Below are 15,397 nucleotides of genomic sequence, written 5' to 3' on the forward strand. Positions count from 1 at the left end.
AAACGTAATTGCGGGAAAAATACCGTTTATAAAGCAACTTCCGTTGTTCTAGTTACAGCGAGGAGAGTCACAGCTTTCTGTGAGTATATCATTTATTTCTCACTTAATGTTGAGTTCATGGCACCAATTTACAACCAGATTGGACTGTCATATGGTTTTGATTCGGAGAGGAGAGTCTGGAGTATGGTTTTGATTCGGAGAGGAGAGTCTGGAGTATGGTTTTGATTCACCCGCGGAGAGGAGAGTCTGGAGTATGGTTTTGATTCAGAGAGGAGAGTCTGGAGTATGGTTTTGATTCACCCGTGGAGAGGAGAGTCTGGAGTATGGTTTTGATTCAGAGAGGAGAGTCTGTCGTATGGTTTTGATTCGGAGAGGAGAGTCTGGAGTATGGTTTTGATTTGCCTGCGGAGAGGAGAGTCTGGAGTATGGGTTTGATTCACCCGTGGTGAGGAGAGTCTGGAGTATGGGTTTGATTTGCCCGTGGAGAGGAGAATCTGGAGTATGGGTTTGATTCGCCCATGGAGAGGAGAGTCTGTCGTATGGTTTTGATTCGGAGAGGAGAGTCTGGAGTATGGTTTCGATTCGGAGAGGAGAGTCTGGAGTATGGTTTTGATTCGGCGAGGAGAGTCTGGAGTATGGTTTCGATTCGCCCGCGGAGAGGAGAGTCTGGAGTATGGTTTTGATTCGCCCGCGGAGAGGAGAGTCTGGAGTATGGTTTTGATTCGGAGAGGAGAGTCTGGAGTATGGTTTCGATTCGGAGAGGAGAGTCTGGAGTATGGTTTCGATTCGGAGAGGAGAGTCTGGAGTATGGTTTCGATTCGGAGAGGAGAGTCTGGAGTATGGTTTCGATTCGGAGAGGAGAGTCTGGAGTATGGTTTCGATTCGGAGAGGAGAGTCTGGAGTATGGTTTTGATTCGGAGAGGAGAGTCTGGAGTATGGTTTCGATTCGGAGAGGAGAGTCTGGAGTATGGTTTCGATTCGGAGAGGAGAGTCTGGAGTATGGTTTCGATTCGGAGAGGAGAGTCTGGAGTATGGTTTCGATTCGGAGAGGAGAGTCTGGAGTATGGTTTCGATTCGGAGAGGAGAGTCTGGAGTATGGTTTCGATTCGGAGAGGAGAGTCTGGAGTATGGTTTCGATTCGGAGAGGAGAGTCTGGAGTATGGTTTTGATTCGGAGAGGAGAGTCTGGAGTATGGTTTCGATTCGGAGAGGAGAGTCTGGAGTATGGTTTCGATTCGGAGAGGAGAGTCTGTCGTATGGTTTCGATTCGGAGAGGAGAGTCTGGAGTATGGTTTCGATTCGGAGAGGAGAGTCTGGAGTATGGTTTCGATTCCGAGAGGAGAGTCTGGAGTATGGTTTCGATTCGGAGAGGAGAGTCTGGAGTATGGTTTCGATTCGGAGAGGAGAGTCTGGAGTATGGTTTCGATTCGGAGAGGAGAGTCTGTAGTATGGTTTTGATTCGCCCGCGGAGAGGAGAGTCTGGAGTATGGTTTCGATTCGGAGAGGAGAGTCTGTCGTATGGTTTTGATTCGCCCGCGGAGAGGAGCAGAATACACCATTTGCAGTCATTAGACCTCAACAAGTAGCCTAGGACTAGCACTGGAAACGTTTCTGTAGGACATTAGAATACATTTACTGATAGATGAATCAGAGTCTTTTCTCACTTCCTCAGGTTGTGAATAATACAGCTGACATGCACAAAGATGTCGGCAAATTCTCTGAAGAGCACAAATTCAATTGAATAATTCTGGTTCTTATTTTGACAGGTTGCACATCAACATCTCAGTAATGCGTTTGCTCGATATGTTGAATGAAATAGCTTACTTTTTGAATCATAGGCTACCATCTCAGTTTTCTTTCGTGGCACTGAAAAATAGTTGGCTAGATCGCTGCCGCTAATGTAAAGTAACTGTCCATAAAAAAGAGATTATTGTTGTATTTATTGTTATCGAGCAAAATAGTTGCATTTATCACAATATGACTTCTGGTCCATATCTCACAGCTTCAGCACCTCCCCACAAAATAATGTATTGTAATTTATTGTTATTGCAAAAAAAAGTCAATTTCTTGCGATATTAATTTTGGTCAATATCACCCAGCTCTAAGTGCATACATGTACATGTGAGGTGTGTTTGTGTGCGTGCATAATTAAGCATTTTCATGCTTTTTATTCCATCTGCAGGTGACCATGTACACATTATTACAGGTGTTGTCAGACTGTCAGACTGTGCTGTGTGTTTGTAATGTCAGCTCCTCTATCCTCACAGGCCTTCCTGCACCACTAACCACCCAGCAGCAGCTGGCACCGCTAATAAGCTAGTCATGATCGTCCTGAGCCAGGGAGGGGAGGAGGTAGAGTAATCAGACGTTTTTACGTCCCTCTCTTGCCGGTCTCCGCCAGAGAGGTGCTGATAGTAGCTGATAAAGAAGGAGACTTGAAAGAAGTGAAATTTACTGGGTAAAGAAAGGGAGCTAGGGTGAGATAAGTTAGTGAGATTTACTGGGTAAGAAACAGAGCTAGGGTGAGATAAGGAAGTGAGATTTAAAGGGTAAGAAACAGAGCTAGGGTGAGATAAGGAAATTAAATTTACTGGGTATGAAACAGAGCTAGGGTGAGATAATGGAGTGAGATTTACTGGGTAAGAAACGGAGCTAGGGTGAGATAATGGAGTGAGATTTAATGGGTAAGAAATGGAGTTAGGGTGAGATAATGAAGTGAAATTTACTGAGTAAGAAACAGAGCTAGGGTGAGATAATGAAGTGAGATTTATTGGGTAAGAAACGGAGCTAGGTTGAGATAATGAAGTGAGATTTACTGGGTAAGAAACGGAGCTAGGGTGAGATAATGGAGTGAGATTTAATGGGTAAGAAATGGAGTTAGGGTGAGATAATAAAGTGGGATTTACTGGGTAAGAAAGGGAGCTAGGTTGAGATAATGGAGGGAGATCTAATGAGTAAGAAATGGAGCTAGGGTGAGATAATGGAGGGAGATTTACTGGGTAAGAAAGGGAGCTAGGGTGAGATAATAAAGTGAGATTTACTGGGTAAAACAGGAAGCTAGTGTGAGATAATGAAGTGAGATTTACTGGGTAAGAAAGGGAACTAGGGTGAGATAATAAAGTGAGATTTACTGGGTAAAACAGGAAGCTAGTGTGAGATAATGAAGTGAGATTTACTGGGTAAGAAAGGGAGCTAGCGTGAGATAAGGAGAAGATACTCCTAGCCACATATCTCGGATCAGCTCATCCTCCCTAGATCCTAATATTAACTATTAGAGTGCAGGGGAATACAAATCTGACCTTGGATCATTGTGTAGGGTTTACTCCATCCTATTCACTCAGTGTGCGGTCATCTTTTCAGAGAGCATTGAGATGTAGCTCTTATTGACACAGTATGGGTTAACTAAAGGTCATGGATCATTAGCTTTGAGCATCATCCGGGGTCATTCTAGGAAGCCTGGCCAAGGTATGGAGCTGTTTATCTGTTATTTATTGTTCTGTTTTTATGTCACCCCCCCCTTCTCTTTGTCCCATTTCAGCAGATTATGTTGTCCTTTCTGCTGAAAGGTGATTTTAGAGAAGATAAAACCTTTGAAGAATGGCTGGTTGCTGTGAGTTAGGATCAGGGAGGGATGGAGGAGGGAAGGAGGGAGGGGGGCCTGGCAAGATCCAAAGCAGTGGTTGAATCACCTTGAGTTGTCATGCAGGGAGACAGAAAATGTGATGTGGATCTGGTAGCCTGTGGAGTATAGAGGGAGAGAAAGGGAGTTGCATAAATGTGATTGTTTAACACATTAGTCATTATGACTGTCATTTCTATTCCTTCTATTCCTTCTCTGTCCTTCCACCCCCCTCTTTCTCCGCCCACTATCTCTTTAAAATGTCCCTTGTCTGTCCTGCACCACTGGAGCAAGATGCAGGGTAGATAGAGACTCGGCTGGCCTGGCTGCCTGCTGGTTGTCTCTCTGCTGTGTAGCTGGTAGGCGTCTGATGGCTCTCTGGTGTGAAGTGTTGCGTTGAGTGCTCCAGCCATGGACTAATGAGAGTGGAGATGGAGAGGACGGGGAGAGGGAAGACAGAGGGACAAGAAGGGAGTGAGAGAGGGTAGGTGAGGGTGATAGGAAGAGACAAGGATGGGAGATGAAGGAGAGATGGAGATGATTACTCACCACGAACTGGAAGAAGCTTTTTTCTTTAACGACTCCGACGAGAAAGATATACTGCACTCCCGGGAACAGGCCCAGATCCCCGTCATTTGCTTGAAGAAAATATAGAGGAAAAGAGGGCACAGATCGGGCTGCCTTTTGAGAATCCGTAGGCGAGCGAGTAAACTCCCACTGCCATCAATTCTACTTACTAACATGCAATCATTGGAAAATAAAATGTATGATCTACAATTCCGATTATCTGTAATATCTTATGTTTCACCAAGTCGTGGCTGAACGACGACACAGATCATAAAGACCTGGAGGAATTTTCGATGCACCGGCAGAACAGAGAAGCTATGTCTGGTAAGATGAAGGGTGGGGGTGTGTCTTTTTGTCAACATCAGCTGGTGCGCGATGTCTAATATTAAAGAATTATCTAGGTATTTCTCGCCTGAGAAAAAAACACAGCAAAGGAACACAACTTTTGACCTAAATGCAAAGCCTTATGTTTGGGGCAAATTCAACAACACATCACTGTAACAGGCAAACTTAAATTCGTTTTACAACATTTTTACCAGCATGTCACATGTGCAATCAGAGGTGAAAGAACTAGACCATCTTCACTCCACACACAGAGATGCATACAATGCTCCTTACAGGCAAAATTTAAAGCAGGAAGTGCCAGTGACTCTCTCAATACGTAAGTGGTCAGGTGAAGCAGAGGCTACGCTACAGGACTGTTTTGCTAGCACATAACTGGAACATGTTCCAGGATTCATCCAATGGCATTGAGGAGTATACCACTTCAGTTATTGGCTTCATCAATAAGTGCATTGACGACGTCGTCCCCACAGGGACCGTACGTAGATATCCTAACCAGAAACTATAGATTACAGGCAACATCCGCATCGAGCTAAAGGCTAGAGCGTCAACTTTCAAGGAGCGGGACAGTATTCCGGACGACTGTCAGAAATCCTGCTATGCCCTCAGACAAACCATCAAACAAGCAAAGCGTCAATACTGGATTAAGATTGAATCCTACTACACCAGCTCTGACGCTCATCGGATGTGGCAGGGCTTGAAAACTATTACAGACTCCAAAGGGAAACCCAGACGCGAGCTGCCCAATGACGCAAGCCTACCAGCTGAGCTATGCCTCTTATGCTGGCTTCGAGGCAAGCAACACTGACGCATGCACGAGAGCACTAGCTGTTCTGGATGACTGTGTGATAATGCTCTCGGTAGCCGATGTGAGTAAGACCTTTAAACTGGTCAACATTCACAAAGCCGCGGGGCCAGACGGATTACCAGGACGTGTACTCAAAGCATGCGCGGACCAACTGGCAAGTGTCTTCACTGACAATTTCGTGGGGCGGCAGGGTAGCCTAGTGGTTAGAGCATTGGACTAGTAACCGAAAAGTTGCAAGTTCAAATCCCTGAGCTGACAAGGCACAAAATCTGTCGTTCTGCCCCTGAACAGGCAGTTAACCCACTGTTCCTAGGCCGTCATTGAAAATAAGAATTTGTTCTTAACTGACTTGTCTAGTAAAATAAAGGTAAAATAAAAAATAAATAAAATAAAAGTGGCCAAACACGACTCCAACACCATCATTAAGTTTGTTGACGATACAACAGTGGTTGGCCTGATCACCGACAACGATGAGACGGCCTATAGGGAGGTCAGAGAACTGGCAGTGTAGTGCCAGGACAACATCCTCTCCCTCAATGTGAGCAAGACAAAGAAGCTGATCGTGGACTACAGGGAAAGGTGAGGCGAACAAGCCCCCATTAGTGGAACGGGTCGAGAGTTCAAGTTCCTTGGTGTCCACATCACCAACAATCTATCATGGTCCAAACACACCAAGACAGTTGTGAAGAGGGCAGATTGAAAAGATTTGTCATGGTTCCCCAGATCCTCAAAACGTTCTACAGCTGCACCATGGAGAGCATCCTGACCGGTTGCATCACCGCCTGGTATGGCAACTGCTCGTCATCTGACCGTAAGGCGCTACAGAGGGTAGTGCGTACAGCCCAATACATCCCTGAGGGCCAAGCTTCCCGCAATCCAGTAGTTGTCAGAGGAAAGACCATAAAACTGTCAGAGACTGCAGTCACCCAAGTCAGACATGTTTCTCTGCTACCGCATGGCAAGCGGTACATGAGCGCCAAATCTAGGACCAAAAGGCTCCATAACAGCTTATATTCCCAAGCCATAAGATTGCTGAACAACTAATCAAATGGCCACCTAACTATTTCATTGACCCCCCCCCCCTTCCATTTGTTTTGTACACTGCTGCTACTCACTGTTTGTTATCTTTGCATAGTCACTTTACCCCTACCTACATGTGCAAATGACCTCTTACCTATACCCCAGCACACTGACTCGGTACCGGTGCCCCCTGTATATAGCCGCGTTATTGTTATGTCTTAGTGTTAATTTTTAATTATTTTTTACTTTAGTTTGTTTGGTAAATATTTTCTTAACTCTTCTTGAACTACACTGTTGGTTACGGGCTTTTAAGTAAGCATTTCACGGTAAGGTCTACACGTGACAAATACAGTTTTCATTTCATTTGATGCTTGGAAGACAGCTCTCCTTGGCTAAATAAGAGCAAACGTGATGTACAATCAAACACATTACCAGCTGTAGACAGAAACGAACAGTAAGCTGTCAGTATGGTTGTTGAAGTGTCAAACAGTAAGCTGTCAGTATGGTTGTTGAAGTGTCAAACAGGAAGCTGTCAGTATGGTTGTTGAAGTGTCAAACAGGAAGCTGTCAGTATAGTTGTTGAAGTGTCAAACAGGAAGCTGTCAGTATGGTTGTTGAAGTGTCAAACAGGAAGCTGTCAGTATGGTTGTTGAAGTGTCAAACAGGAAGCTGTCAGTATGGTTGTTGAAGTGTCAAACAGTAAGCTGTCAGTATGGTTGTTGAAGTGTCAAACAGTAAGCTGTCAGTATGGTTGTTGAAGTGTCAAACAGGAAGCTGTCAGTATGGTTGTTGAAGTGTCAAACAGTAAGCTGTCAGTATGGTTGTTGAAGTGTCAAACAGGAAGCTGTCAGTATGGTTGTTGAAGTGTCAAACAGTAAGCTGTCAGTATGGTTGTTGAAGTGTCAAACAGGAAGCTGTCAGTATGGTTGAAGTGTCAAACAGAAGCTGTCAGTATGGTTGTTGAAGTGTCAAACAGTAAGCTGTCAGTATGGTTGTTGAAGTGTCAAACAGGAAGCTGTCAGTATGGTTGTTGAAGTGTCAAACAGGAAGCTGTCAGTATGGTTGTTGAAGTGTCAAACAGGAAGCTGTCAGTATGGTTGTTGAAGTGTCAAACAGGAAGCTGTCAGTATGGTTGTTGAAGTGTCAAACAGTAAGCTGTCAGTATGGTTGTTGAAGTGTCAAACAGGAAGCTGTCAGTATGGTTGTTGAAGTGTCAAACAGGAAGCTGTCAGTATGGTTGTTGAAGTGTCAAACAGGAAGCTGTCAGTATGGTTGTTGAAGTGTCAAACAGTAAGCTGAAGTGTCAAACAGGAAGCTGTCAGTATGGTTGTTGAAGTGTCAAACAGTAAGCTGTCAGTATGGTTGTTGAAGTGTCAAACAGTAAGCTGTCAGTATGGTTGTTGAAGTGTCAAACAGGAAGCTGTCAGTATGGTTGTTGAAGTGTCAAACAGGAAGCTGTCAGTATGGTTGTTGAAGTGTCAAACAGTAAGCTGTCAGTATGGTTGTTGAAGTGTCAAACAGGAAGCTGTCAGTATGGTTGTTGAAGTGTCAAACAGTAAGCTGTCAGTATGGTTGTTGAAGTGTCAAACAGGAAGCTGTCAGTATGGTTGTTGAAGTGTCAAACAGGAAGCTGTCAGTATGGTTGTTGAAGTGTCAAACAGTAAGCTGTCAGTATGGTTGTGTCAGTATGGTTGTTGAGTGTCAAACAGGAAGCAAACAGTGCTGTCAGTATGGTTGTTGAAGTGTCAAACAGGAAGCTGTCAGTATGGTTGTTGAAGTGTCAAACAGGAAGCTGTCAGTATGGTTGTTGAAGTGTCAAACAGGAAGCTGTCAGTATGGTTGTTGAAGTGTCAAACAGGAAGCTGTCAGTATGGTTGTTGAAGTGTCAAACAGGAAGCTGTCAGTATGGTTGTTAAAAACAGTGTCAAAAGTGTCAAACAGGAAGCTGTCAGTATGGTTGTTGTCAAACAGTAAGCTGTCAGTATGTTGTTGAAGTGTCAAACAGTAAGCTCAAACAGTAAGCTGTCAGTATGGTTGTTGAAGTGTCAAACAGGAAGCTGTCAGTATGGTTGTTGAAGTGTCAAACAGTAAGCTGTCAGTATGGTTGTTAAAGTGTCAAACAGTAAGCTGTCAGTATGGTTGTTGAAGTGTCAAACAGGAAGCTGTCAGTATGGTTGTTGAAGTGTCAAACAGGAAGCTGTCAGTATAGTTGTTGAAGTGTCAAACAGGAAGCTGTCAGTATGGTTGTTGAAGTGTCAAACAGTAAGCTGTCAGTATGGTTGTTGAAGTGTCAAACAGGAAGCTGTCAGTATGGTTGTTGAAGTGTCAAACAGGAAGCTGTCAGTATGGTTGTTGAAGTGTCAAACAGGAAGCTGTCAGTATGGTTGTTGAAGTGTCAAACAGGAAGCTGTCAGTATAGTTGTTGAAGTGTCAAACAGTAAGCTGTCAGTATGGTTGTTGAAGTGTCAAACAGGAAGCTGTCAGTATGGTTGTTGAAGTGTCAAACAGGAAGCTGTCAGTATGGTTGTTGAAGTGTCAAACAGTAAGCTGTCAGTATAGTTGTTGAAGTGTCAAACAGGAAGCTGTCAGTATGGTTGTTGAAGTGTCAAACAGGAAGCTGTCAGTATAGTTGTTGAAGTGTCAAACAGTCAAGGTTGTTGAAGTGTCAAACAGGAAGCTGTCAGTATGGTTGTTGAAGTGTCAAACAGGAAGCTGTCAGTATGGTTGTTGAAGTGTCAAACAGGAAGCTGTCAGTATGGTTGTTGAAGTGTCAAACAGTAAGCTGTCAGTATGGTTGTTGAAGTGTCAAACAGTAAGCTGTCAGTATGGTTGTTGAAGTGTCAAACAGGAAGCTGTCAGTATGGTTGTTGAAGTGTCAAACAGGAAGCTGTCAGTATGGTTGTTGAAGTGTCAAACAGGAAGCTGTCAGTATGGTTGTTGAAGTGTCAAACAGGAAGCAAACAGGAAGCTGTCAGTATGGTTGTTGAAGTGTCAAACAGGAAGCTGTCAAACAGGAAGCTGTCAGTATGGTTGTTGAAGTGTCAAACAGGAAGCTGTCAGTATGGTTGTTGAAGTGTCAAACAGGAAGCTGTCAGTATGGTTGTTGAAGTGTCAAACAGTAAGCTGTCAGTATGGTTGTTGAAGTGTCAAACAGGAAGCTGTCAGTATAGTTGTTGAAGTGTCAAACAGGAAGCTGTCAGTATGGTTGTTGAAGTGTCAAACAGGAAGCTGTCAGTATAGTTGTTGAAGTGTCAAACAGGAAGCTGTCAGTATGGTTGTTGAAGTGTCAAACAGGAAGCTGTCAGTATGGTTGTTGAAGTGTCAAACAGTAAGCTGTCAGTATGGTTGTTGAAGTGTCAAACAGGAAGCTGTCAGTATAGTTGTTGAAGTGTCAAACAGGAAGCTGTCAGTATGGTTGTTGAAGTGTCAAACAGTAAGCTGTCAGTATGGTTGTTGAAGTGTCAAACAGGAAGCTGTCGGTATGGTTGTTGAAGTGTCAAACAGGAAGCTGTCGGTAGGGTTGTCGACATTTAAGGCTCCCGAGTGGAGCAGCAGTCTAAGGCACTGCATCTCAGTGCTAGAGGGGTCACTATAGACCCTGGTTTGATCCTGGACTGTATCACAACTGCCTGTGATCGGGAGTCCCATAGGGCGGTGCACAATTGACCCAGCGTCTTCCGGATTAGGGGAGGGTTTGGCCGGTGTTGGGGTCTGCTATTGGTTCCTTGTAAATCATTTGCTTATTGGTGAAATCAATAATCAGAAAATATCTTTAAGTAAATCAATCAAAAACCTTTATTAATGCAATTGCAGACAGAAGTTGACAACGGGAACATAGCACGCATGTTTCAGAGTAAGTTCTGCAAAATAGGAAAGGGTCCAAGTTGCTTTAATATGCGTGCCCTTGTCATGTGGCTGCCTACGTCAACAGCTTCTACTCATGAGACCAAGCCCATGCATATACAGTTATAAGAACTTGCAAGAGAGAACAATAGTTCCAGTGTTTTCTAAGGGCTCAGCAGCAATTTTCCACTCCCCAAGTTTCTTTATAGGGGTGTGTCTGACTTGTCTCTCATCTCTTTTACCCCGCTGCAGGGTTCTGTGTCTATTCATCTCTTTTAGCCTTGAGGCACTTTCTCACAGACACCCTGTTTTGACTGCAATAACTCGCACATCTCTCAGACCGTTTCTTATAAGAAGCAGAGACGAGAAAAGAACTGTGGAACAATATTAAACCTTATAATGCATATATATTTACATTTACATTTACATTTAAGTCATTTAGCAGACGCTCTTATCCAGAGCGACATATATATTGCTAATCTGTAGTCCAGGACCCTATCAATGTTGTGAGGGAGGGGTCTTATAGCACTTCCCCTTCTATTAATACAACATAAACATAATACATTATTATAATACATCAAACAGGAGCTAAATGTCTTCAATTTATCAAGTAAGATCCTGACACCAGCCCACTTTAGTGTTGTCAATAAGGAGTTATCATTTGTTCCTACAACATACATGAATGACTTTGACGTCCAGATAGATCTATTCAAGTTTTTCCATAATCTGAAATTGCGTGAGATCTTTGATAAGATTGAAACTTACAGGACTCCACTTGAAATGTCATCCTCAGTCAGATATACACATAGGTCTATCACGTGAATCAATAGACTCACCTGCCCTACCGTGAGTCATTCAGAAGATGTAGCCATCAACCAAGCTGAGGGACCTGAGAACTCTGAGAGAACCACATTTAGAGCAAAACGTTCATTTGTACCTCCCCCGAAACGTAATGCATCCATAGAAACCTTCTGCAGGATGGTTGAAAATGATATAGGTGACTTACTGAAAGACAAACAGAAACACAGATCCTTTGATAACCCGAGTAGAGACGAGAGAATGGCTCTTAAGGATTTGCAGTCAGATCGTTCCATTATCATTAAAAATGTGACAAAGGAGGAGGAAATTGTATACAAAACAAATGTGACTGTGTGAATGAATGTCGCCGACAACTATCTAAAGGTGACTTCTGTCACAAATTGAATCATGACCCTACCCTAGAATTCCAGCACAATATCACATCCACAGTGGAAAGTTGTTTGGAATTAGGACAAATTACCCCCCCAAAAAATTGCATTTCTACGTGTGAAATTTCCTAAGATACCAACCTTTTATTCAGTCGCTAAATTACACAAACAAGTGTCTCCTCCCCCTGGTAGACCCATTGTCTCCTCCTCCAGGTAGACCCAGTGTCTCCTCCCCCAGGTAGACCCATTGTCTCCTCCCCCTGGTATACCCATTGTCTCCTCCTCCAGGTAGACCCATTGTCTCCTCCTCCAGGTAGACCCATTGTCTCCTCCTCCAGGTAGACCCAGTGTCTCCTCCCCCAGGTAGACCCAGTGTCTCCTCCCCCCGGTAGACCCAATGTCTCCTCCCCCAGGTAGACCCAGTGTGTCCTCCCCCAGGTAGACCCAGTGTCTCCTCCCCCCGGTAGACCCAGTGTCTCCTCCAGGTAGACCCAGTGTCTCCTCCCTCTGGTAGACCCAGTGTCTCCTCCCCCAGGTAGACCCATTGTCTCCTCCCCCTGGTAGACCCATTGTCTCCTCCCCCTGGTAGACCCATTGTCTCCTCCTCCAGGTAGACCCAGTGTCTCCTCCCCCAGGTAGACCCAGTGTCTCCTCCCCCCGGTAGACCCAGTGTCTCCTCCCCCTGGTAGACCCAGTGTCTCCTCCCCCTGGTAGACCCAGTGTCTCCTCCCCCTGGTAGACCCAGTGTCTCCTCCCCCAGGTAGACCCAGTGTCTCCTACCCCTGGTAGACCCATTGTAGCAGCAATTGACTCTGTGACATCAAACATTTCTAAGTATGTGGATCACCACATTAAACCGTTGCTTGAGAATCTTCCATCTTATGTCAAAGACATTAGTCAAGTGATCTCATTCATAGAGGGCTAAGGAAGGATAGCACCCTGCTGGACACTTTTGATGTGGAGAGCTTGTATATTAACATCCCACACACTGGAGGCTTGCAGGCACTGCAGCTCTTCCTTCAGCAGAGAGACTCTACCCTTTCTCCATCCAATGATTGCCTCTTGCAACTCGCTGAACTGGTATTATCCAATAACTACTTCATCTGTGAGTCAGACTTTTCCTTTCATATTCGGGGTGTAGCCATGGGTTCCCCTTTTCCCCCAACTATGCAAACCTGTATGTGGGACAATTTGCGGAAGCACTCATTGACAAAACAGAGACACAGCCCTACTTTTTAAAATCGTTCTATGGAGGATACAAAGAGTTGAAGTCAGAAGTTTACATACACTTAGGTTGGAGTCATTAAAACTTGTTTTTCAACCACTCAAACTATTGTTTTGGCAAGTCGATTAGGACATCTACTTTGTGCATGACACAAGTAATTTTCCCAACAATTGTTTACAGACAGATTATTTCACTATTAATTCATTGTATCACAATTCCAGTGGGTCAGAAGTTTACATACACTAAGTTGACTGTGCCTTTAAACAGCTTGGAAAATTCCATAAAATGACGTCATGGTTTTAGAAGCTTCTAATTGACATAATCTGAGTCAATGTATTTCAAGACCTACCTTCAAACCCAGTGCCTCTTTGCTTGACATCATGAGAAAATCAAAATAAATCAGCCAAGAACTCACAAAATAAATTGTGGACCTCCACAAGTCTGCTTTATCCTTGGGAGCAATTTCCAAAGGCCTGAAGGTACCATGTTCATCTGTACAAACAACAGTATGCAAGTATAAACACCATGGGATCACGCAGCCATCATACCGCTCAGGAAGGAGACGCGTTCTGTCTCCTAGAGATGAACATACTTTGGTTTGAAAAGTGCAAATCAATCCCAGAACAGCAGCAAAGGACCTTATAAAGATGCTGGAGGAAACAGGTACAAAACTATCTATATCCACAGTAAAACGAGTCCGATATCGACATAACCTGAAATGCCGCTCAGCAAGGAAGAAGCCACTGCTCCAAAACCACCATAAAGAAAGCCAGACTACAGTTTGCAACTGCACATGGGGACAAAGATCATCATCACTTTTTGGAGCAATGTCCTCTGGTCTGATGAAACAAAAATAGAACTGTTTGGCCATAATGACCATCAGTATGTTTGGAAAAAGGGGGAGGCTTGCAAGCCGAAGAACAGCATTCCAACCGTGAAGCACGGGGGTGGCAGCATCATATTGTGGGGTGCTTTGCTGTAGCAGGGACTAGTGCACTTCACAAAATAGATGGCATCACGAGTAAGAAAATTATGTGGATATAATGAAGCAACATCTCAAGACATCAGTCAGGAAGTTAAAGCTTGGTCGCAAACGGGTCTTCCAAATGGATATTGATCCCAAGCATACTTCCAAAGTTGTGGCAAAATGGCTTAAGGACAACAAAGTCAAGGTATTGGAGTGGCCATCACAAAGCCCTGACCTCAATCCCATGGAAAATGTGTGGGCAGAACTGAACAAGCATGTGCGAGCAAGGAGGCCAACAAACCTGACTCAGTTCCACCAGCTCTGTCAGGAGGAATGGGCCAATATTCACCCAACTTATTGTGGGAAGCTTGTGGAAGGCTACCCGACACGTTTGACCCAAGTAAAAAAAATGGAAAGGCAATGCTACCAAATACTAATTGAGTGTATGTAAACTTCTGACCCACTGGGAATGTGATGAAAGAAATAAAAGATGAAATAAATAATTCTCTCTACTATTATTTTAACATTTCACAGTCTTAAAATAAAGTGGTGATCCTAACTGACCTAAGACCGAAACATTTTTACTATGATTAAATGTCAGGAATTGTGAAAAACTGAATTTAAATGTATTTGGCTAAGGTATATTTAAACTTCCAACTTAAACTGTAGATACATGTCTTTGTGCTCTGGGAAGGAAGTCAGCAGGAACTAAATGAATTCCAAACTCTCTTAAATGAGAGCTCTGAATATCTCAAATTCACCATGCAGACTGATGAGAGAAAAAATACACTTCCTGAACTTATGGAGCATCAAGGAGAATGATGCATTACACACAGACCTATACACAAAGCCCACAGACCGCAACACCATGCTATGTGCAGATAGTATGCATGCCCTTCCCCTCAAGAATGGTCAACCATATAGCCAGGGTTAAACGGATCTGTGGCGACCAGACAGATTTTGCCAGCAAAGCTAAGAAAGTGGCAGATACATTCAAAATGAGAGGCTACAAGGACAAAACTCTTGAAGCTGCAATGATGAAAATATATCAAAAACCAAGAGAGAAATTGCTAAAAACCAAAGAAATTCAATGCAAAACAGTGTTATGCACTTAGTACACCAAGTGTTCAGAGAACATGAAAGCAATCCTGAAAAAGCACTGGCATATTCCTCTTCAAGGAACCCCCACGGGTGGTCTGTAAGCGTGGTCGCAATTTTGAAGATATTGGTGAGATCTGACCTGCCCTCTGAGCTCACTCAGACACTCTTGACACCCATTGCAAATGGGAACTACAAATGTGGCTCATTTGCACAGTGCAATAGCACTACAAGAACATCCTTCTTCAGACACCAACATACAGGTCGAAAAGGTCCTCCCTCAAATACACAGGCATTTAGCATGTTGCTGTACCAAGGAGAGAAGGTTACATGGAGATCCTACTACTACAGAGCAAGGCTTACTGGTTATACCATTTAAAAACATTAACCCCTAGTGGTTTGAATATTGACTTTGATCTCAGGCCCTTCTCATGACCAATTCTATTATCTGTGAACAGGTCTTGTAAATTAATGTATTCGTTCTCCAGATTATCAGAGTACACACAATATGTTCCCCATTGATGATGCTTAGCCCCCTACCACATATCCTGAGGCTGCATTTATTGTAGCCGGGGATTTTAACAAGGATCATCTGAAAACAAGGCTCCCTGAATTCTATCAGCATATCGATTGTGCTACCAGGGCGGTCAAAACCCTAGACCACTGTTATTCTAACTTCTGCGATGCATATAAGGCCTATATATAAAGTGTGCAACTCTCTT

General features: G+C 43.7%; 1 protein-coding gene across 2 annotated transcripts in view; it reads left to right on the top strand.

The window, feature by feature from the left end:
* LOC118363449 (carbonic anhydrase-related protein 10-like) overlaps positions 1–15,397 on the top strand; it is a 362,043-nt gene that overhangs the window by 39,606 nt on the left and 307,040 nt on the right. The window lies entirely within an intron of this gene.

The sequence above is a fragment of the Oncorhynchus keta genome, chromosome 3 (assembly GCF_023373465.1).
Source record: "Oncorhynchus keta strain PuntledgeMale-10-30-2019 chromosome 3, Oket_V2, whole genome shotgun sequence".
In the NCBI taxonomy this organism is placed as follows: domain Eukaryota; kingdom Metazoa; phylum Chordata; class Actinopteri; order Salmoniformes; family Salmonidae; genus Oncorhynchus; species Oncorhynchus keta.